We start from the raw sequence: 8,008 nt of genomic DNA on the forward strand, positions 1-8,008 counted from the left end.
AATGTCAGTTTTTAAGAAGTTAACTGAGAAGACAATCGTTTGTGAATTCTCAACTGACTTGAATCAGTTTCCCAACTGATCGTTCAGCTTGAAAATTTTGCAAATCTTCTCACATAAGTTAACCAATTAAAAACTTATTATATTCCAAAACAAATGAGGTGACTAAATTTTTATGATGTGGCATATTTTAAAAGCGCTCATTATTATATACACACGATTACAGCACACGTGCACACATTTTTATTCAAAATTTTTTCGGGCTGACACGTGTCCAGAATTTGAACAGTCACGAACAAAAGCATTTTGCCCGCTTCACTTCAGTTCTATTCCTCACAATAACAATCAGTTTCTAAGAGTATACAAATTTCAGAACTTATTCTCTTCAATTTGCAGATCACTACACTTTCCGAAATGGCAAACCAGATCCCAGCCCATATCTTGAATGCGATGGTTATCGATTTTAATTCGGTTCTATCAACCCAAGAAGCAGACGTTAAGAATGTATTTCTAAAGCTTGAGTCGGCAGGTCTCAGGATGTTCTTGGGACAATCTTCTCAGAAGATATACCTCAAGGAGGTAAATGAATTCTATCGGAAGGGATTTATCACTGCTAATGACACTATCTCTGTGACTATCAATGATCAGTTGCTACTCCTTTCTGAAGAAGCTTTCGGAGAAATCTTCTCTTTGCCAACTGATGGTTATGTCAGCTTTTCTGAAGTAAAAACTCATGACATTGAAGAAATGCAGTCTCGACTATCTGCTGATGGACGGAAAATCAAGGTTTCCGATCCAAAGAAGGAACTGAAACCCGAAATTCAGTTGTTAGCTGATATCGTGGCAAAAGGAATATTAGCAAAAGCCGGTTCTTATGCTGCTCTTACACTCGAAAAATTCCAGGTAATGACCATAATCATGGGTGAAAAGAAAGCAAATTGGAGATATATTCTTTTTAACATCTTGAAGAATATGCTCAAGTCATCCAAACAGTCATGTGGCTTCGCCATCCAAATCAGTTATCTGTTAAAACTGAAGGGTTTGGTAGCTGAAAATGCTGAAACATCATCAAAATTCAAGGTATTTACTGCCAAAAACACCTTGCCATCAAAAACCAAAATAGAGGTTGAGCCATCACCAGTCAAGAAGGCCAAAACAGCAAAAAGGAAACTGATTCTCAGTGAATCAGATTCAGAGAAAACTCCTTCCCCTAAGCTTGTCAAGAGACCAAGGACTCAAAGAACCAAACCAATAACCACAGTGGAAGTCATTCCACCTGAGAAACTTATTCAATCAGCTGCTCAACAGCCCATTCAGGCTATCCCTTTGCAAGTAGTCTCACCTGATGATTCAGTTACCAAAGCAAAGACACCAGCTAAGGTAAGAGCTCCCTTGACTCTTGTAAATCGCCCTACCATCCTGCCTAGAGCCAGATCTAAAGGTGTAATATTAAGGGAACCAGTGCATTCCACACATTCTGGAATGGATCTTCCTCACATTCTCTCAACTGACAAAGGAAAAGGCAAGCTGGTTGAAGAACCCCGGCCATCCAATGTCATTCAAACACACATTGACCTTGTTTGGGAACAGATCAATGAATTTGCCACATCACAATTAAAATCGTTTGATTGTTGGAAAAGTTTCAGAACAGAAATCTTTGCCAAAGAACTGAAGCATAGATCTCAACTGAAAAAGTTCATCAAGCTTGAAGCAATTGTGATGAAAGTAGTCAAAGCTGCTACAATTCCACAGGCATTAGAAAGGCAGAAATATTTCTTTAATCAGATTCGCGTCAAAAAGCGAACAAGAATGGTAGCAAAGCTGAAGTCAACCTACAATCCCACAAGTCCAACTGCATACAATGATAGAGCTGTGTTCACTCAGCTGGACACAGATCTTAGTAGTCTGCAGAGAGAAATCAGATTTTGGGAAGAAGATCAAGAACTAGTTCTTCATGACAAACCCCCAAACTCAAATATTGAAAAAGATTTATCCTCCTCTCCACAAAAAGAACCATCTCCACAACAGGCAACTGAAAAGCCAGTTCAGGGAATACCTCAATCCTCTCAGACAGAACATCAGCTATATTCTGAAGCAGAACTATCCTTGGCAAACATTGATGAAATCATTCAAGCTGTTACCTTGGAAGCTCAGCTAGAGGAAATACAGTATGATTCAATTACCCATTCAGCTGAACAACCAGAGCAAGACATTTAGATATCATCTGAAGCACCAGCTGAGTCACTTATTGCTGAAAAATTTATATCTGCTCAAACTGAAGATCAAACTGAAGTGTCAAACCAAACTTCAGAAAAAGAAACAACTGAATCGGAAAAAGCTCAAACTGAAGCACCAGTTCAGCCAGAAACTTCTGATATTCAAACTGATGAACAAGCAAAACCCTCAGAACAAAAAACTGCTGAACATGTAGAAGGTCAGTTGCTCACTGAATCAAAAGAGCAAGAACAAATTTCAGTTAATTCTCCACAGGAGGCCCCTATGTATGAACCATCCATCTCCATCATTCAGCCAGACAGTCCATTTCTTGATCAAAACCAACGTTCATCATCTCAAATTCAAGAAAACATTCCAGCTCAGCCTACGGCTGGAACAATGGAAACTAATCAAGCATTAGTTCTTTTTGGACAAACATCGAAGTATTCAGAAACGCCCAGTCAGCGACCTCCAATTCAATCCACAGAAATGGATGTTGTTCTTGAAGAAATCCAGAACATACAGTACAATATGCAGCAGATGCTCGCTGAAATCAGGAAAATTCAATTCGAACAACTGTCTCATACTGTCAAATTAGATTCTTCGACTGAATTTGACTCGGCGAAACTAAACGCTCTTCAAGCCAACATGGACTCTCTTAGCCGAACTGTGCATGAAATAAAGAAGGGGCTAGTTAACTCACTCTTTACAACTCAGGATGTAATCAGTCAGAGAGTTGAGCGACTGGAAACCTCTGTTTCAAATAAAATAGAATTGCTACAGACCTCCCTTACAACTATTGCCTCAAGTATCTCATCAGATGTAAAACTTCTTTCCATTGACGTTCGAAAGTTATCAGAAAAAATGGAGTTGTTTGACAAAAAGGGGGAAGAACAGCAGCTGAAGAAGAATTAATCAGATTATTAGAATCAACTGATAAAATATTCTCAGATTTTATGTTATCTACAAGGAATCCAGTTATTATATTCTCAGATTTTATGTTATCTACAAGGAATCCAGTTATTATATTCTCAGATTTTATGTTATCTACAAGGAATCCAGTTATTTTATGATTCAGTTGCGTAATCTATTATCTACAAAGAGCTCAGTTATTCGATCTTAAATCACTTGGTTTTGTCAAACACCATAAAGGGGGAAATTGTTGGTAACTAGATTCTGGAGTTTGACAAAACATGAATCAATCGATTAACAAAATATGAATCAACTGATACGCGCAAGCAAATTCGGCAACTGAACTTATCAACTTAAATCAGCTGATACAATGATACAGAGTAAACTGATCAGTTGGAACTGATCAGTTAAAACATTCAGCTGAATGCCTCAAAGTCTCTCAACTGAAGATGTCTCGGGAAAGAACAAAGAAGACATAACAGATTACAAGAGCACCGCACAACAACCAAGACTACTTAAAACAACGCATTCCGGACAAAGCAATTAAGACGCTGAATTACAATGAATGAAGCAAACAATATCGAAGGAATAATCAAGTGGAAACCAATGGATAAAAAGATTAAAATTTATCTCAAGATTACCGTTGGAAAAGAAGAGTATAAATATGGCAGAAGAAAAAGAAGAAAATAAATACATCATTCAAAACTTGCTATTACTCTGTCAAAATCTCAGCTCATTCTTATTTGATTTATTCGTAGCAATCAAGGCTACAAGTTGAGCAAACTAGCACTCTGTAATATTTGTTAACTCAATAGTGCTAAGATCAGTTACGCACAGAGATCATTTTGTAATACTAAGAGTTTCAGTTTAGGCACTGGGTAAGTCCTAACTGAAGTGGGTCTGTACAAGTGTTGTATTGGATCAAAGTCTTTTAGTGGAAATCCTATCCTTGTGATAGAAGGGGTGACGTAGGAGTAATTAAATTCTCCGAACATCCAGAAACAATCCTTGTGTATTTTATTTCAGTTCTGTATTCAATCTGTCAGTCAGTTACCTTCCGCAACTACCTCAGTTTAACTGATTGATATTGACCAACAAGATTCCGAGAATCAGTTTGTCACCAAACTGAACTCGAAAATTCGAAAAGACCAATATTAATTGAGAGTGTTTATTCAACCCCCCCTTCTAAACACTCTTGACACGTCAATCGATCCTATCACGCAACATGACCCGCGCATATGCGCGAGTATGGCAGATAACCTCCCGCATATGCGTCAAGCGAGGGAGTGCATATGCGCGAGCAGAGAATGTGTTATGTGCCGAGACCAGTAGGTCTCGCGCATATGCGCCGAAAGAGGCCGCACATATGCGCGAGACGTGCAGCACAAAGAGAGAGCCACTTGCCCCTTACCATGCATTGAGATATATATATGGTTACATTCCTTCAGATGAATCGGCAAGGAATCGAGAAAAGTTCTTAAGAATCTTCAAAGTTCTTTAAAGCATAAGAATCGAGATTTTACTAGATCCGTCTGGTAGAATTTTGATCCGACTTCAGTACCGTACTCTTATCGATGAGAGCTTCAACTGGACGTAAGTTTTCTTATGTTTCGATATGATTTGAAATTATGATATGGAAGAAATCCTGATATGACTGATATTATCTGTTCCTGAGTTTGTTGTTATCGTATAATTGAAATCAGATCGAAGAATGAATACCGTATGGAATTGTTATGATTTTCAGAATTGATTTGATTGAGATTATACAGATTTGGTATCAGATTATGTTTGTTGATTGATTATGAGTTATTGGGATTGGTATATACTGATTTTGTATTACCGGTATTTCAAGATTGTGATGTTATGTCGTTGAAACAGAATTAGACTGAGTTCTGATTATATCGGGTATTGATTGGGATATATGTTGATATTTTATTCCTTGATTATGTTATGCCAGATTGATATTGAAGATTTGAAAGATAGATTAGAGCCGAACCCCAACAAAAGAAAGGTATAAATCAATGTTGAACCTGGATGATACAACTCGAGTTAGATCGGACTTGAGTTTCCCAAAACCACATTGATAGGACTCGTTTTTACGTGTTTTTAGTGTTGTTTTTGAGTCGCGTTCATGCATCATATTAGTTTGTTTTAGTTGAATTTTGCAATTTTTTAGCATTATTGAGCATTTGACTAATCTCGTGTATTCTGTGGTTATTTTGTAGGAATTGAACCAAAAAGTGGGAGAAACCTTGGCATAATATCGAAGAGGTCTCGCTAGGGCGGTCAAAAGTGACCGCCCCAGCGAGCATTGTGGTCTGGCCGAGGATTATTTTGCGCAAGTGTCTCGCTAGGGCGGTCACTTTTGACCGCCCCAGCGAAACCAGGGACAAGCTCGAGGAAGCTTATTCGAGGACCTCTCGCTAGGGCGGTCAAAATATACCGCCCTAGCGAGAAGCGAGATTGAGAAAGATTTGTTTCCAAATTTCTAGGGGCTCTATTCTACACTATAACCTAACACACGAGATCAGCCGTTTTTGGACACACTTTATCAGACTTTTCATTAATATTTCTTGGAGAGGAGGCTAGGAGCAAAGGAGATTTCGAATACCTCGAGATTTCCACGCGTCGTGGCCGTCATCCATCGTCATCTTTAGTATTTTCATTATTCAGTATTTTATTTCTTACATTGATTGTTGGTTTTTATCATGAATTTCAGTAGCTAAACTCTAGATTTGTTGGGATTTGAGGGTATCCTACCCCGCACTCGGTGTTGAACATTATTTCTCGACGTTTTTATTAGTGATTTGTTTATGCTATTGTTCTTTCGTGTTTCAATCGAAGCCTAGCTAACTTCCTTTGATTATTTCATGTTGTTGATGAGTTCGATAGAATAGTTAACAGTACGATCAAATAGTATAAACCACGGATTTACAATTTTAGTAGATATACGGAATTGGGTACGTGTCGATAGTGATAGTTCACCCGAATGAAAGCTAGTGGATTCCATAGAATGTAATGCAATATTGAACTGTTAAATATTTGAGGACACTTGAGTACTGCATGTTTTTGATTAGTATTAATATAGCTCGACAGAGTATATTAATTAGTCTAGGGAATTCCGTCGAACGCACGAGTAAAAGTCGAGTGTAATTAGTTAAACACGAGCGGTAGGTGAACTGATAATTCCCAACAAATTCATTTCTCATTTGATTTAATCCAAATTAATCATTGCGTTCTTGAACACGTTTTCTTTGCATTTTAATTATTTTAATTGTTTACTTTACATTAGTTTAATCATCAACTCAATTTATCGTTGCTAAAGAAATTTTAATTGAAAATAAAAATAGTGTAACGCAGTCCTTGTGGAACGATACTCGTATTTACTTACGTTTATTATAACTTGACTATCGTGCACTTGCGATATTTAAATCGAGCTTTCATTTATAAAATAAATTTTGGGATTATTCACTGTGCAAGTTTTGCTCGATCAAGTTTTTGGCGCCGTTGCCGGAGACTGTTGATTCACAATTTTTTATTTTTCAGTTAAATTCTTTAGTATTATTTATTTTATTGTTATTTGATACTCTCATTGTGTTGTAGATTTTTCTTGTGGTGCATGCGAAGATCACTCGAGTTTAAGCTTGAGCCTTTTGACCCCGAGATCGAACGCACAGCTAGACGTCGACTACAGCAGCAAAGAGCGAAGGAAAGAATGGAAGGCGATCAACAAAGAGAGGAGCCAAGGCGTATACCGATGTTGGATTATGCACAACCGTCTCTTGATGGAGCACGTCCAAGCATCATAAGACCAGTCATCCGAGCTAATCAGTTTGAGATCAAGCCAGCTATCATTCAGATGATTCAGAACACTGTCCAATTTGGGGGAAGTGCACTTGACGACCCTAATTCTCATATAGCTGACTTTCTTGAAATTTGTGATACTTTTAAGTTTAATGGCGTGTCTGATGACGCTATTCATTTGCGTTTATTTCCATTTTCACTGAGAGATGAAGCTAAGTCGTGGTTAAACTGTTTGCCTGTAGGGTCTATTACTACATGGGAAGATATGGCAAAGGTGTTCCTGATCAAGTACTTTCCTCCGTCGAAGACTATGAAGCTCAGAGCCGACATTACTACTTTTGCTCAATATGAGCAAGAGTCACTTTACGAGGCATGGGAGCGCTACAAGGACTTGTTGAGGAGATGTCCACACCATGAGCTGCCTCTTGGGTTAGTTGTTCAAACTTTCTACTACGGTCTGCTTACTCCTAACCGTACTATGATAGATGCTGCTGCCTGTGGTAACTTACTGAGAAAGACGGCGGAGGAAGGATATGAGTTATTGGAGGAGATGGCTGCTAGTAGCTATCATCCTCAGTCTGATAGGCAGAGACGAGGTGCTGGAGTTAATCAAGTTAATGATTTGTCGGCGGTTTCAGCACAGTTAGAGGCTTTGAATAGAAAGATTGATGGGATGAGCATGAGTGGGTCGGCTATGCGTCTGCAAGAAATTTTATGTGATAAGTGTGGGGGTGAGCATGATGTGCAGGATTGCCAAGATGGCAACCCATTCTATGTGCCTGAGGGAGCACCGGTAAAACAAGTGGGATTCCAGAACCGTCCTAGAAATGACCCTTACTCGAACACACATATAATCCGGGATGGAGGAATCACCCAAACTTTTCATGGGGAGGTCAAAACAACCAACATCGCCAACAAAGAGGTCCACCATATGTGATGCACCAAGGATTCAAGCCAGAACCGTCTCGGGAGGAGAAGTCCAATTTAGAGCAAATGATGACTAAATTTATTTCTGCAACAGAGACGAGATTTCAGAACCAAGATGCATCCATAAAGGGGTTAGAGAATCAAATTGGACAAT

General features: G+C 38.6%; 1 non-coding gene across 1 annotated transcript; it reads right to left on the minus strand.

Moving 5' to 3' along the window:
• Positions 1–7,240: 7,240 nt before the first annotated feature.
• Positions 7,241–7,347, minus strand: LOC142543997 (small nucleolar RNA R71). The gene has a single exon (XR_012819966.1). It is a non-coding gene; the product is annotated as a small nucleolar RNA R71 (small nucleolar RNA).
• Positions 7,348–8,008: the final 661 nt, after the last annotated feature.

Source organism: Primulina tabacum, chromosome 4 (genome assembly GCF_025594145.1).
Source record: "Primulina tabacum isolate GXHZ01 chromosome 4, ASM2559414v2, whole genome shotgun sequence".
Taxonomy (NCBI): domain Eukaryota; kingdom Viridiplantae; phylum Streptophyta; class Magnoliopsida; order Lamiales; family Gesneriaceae; genus Primulina; species Primulina tabacum.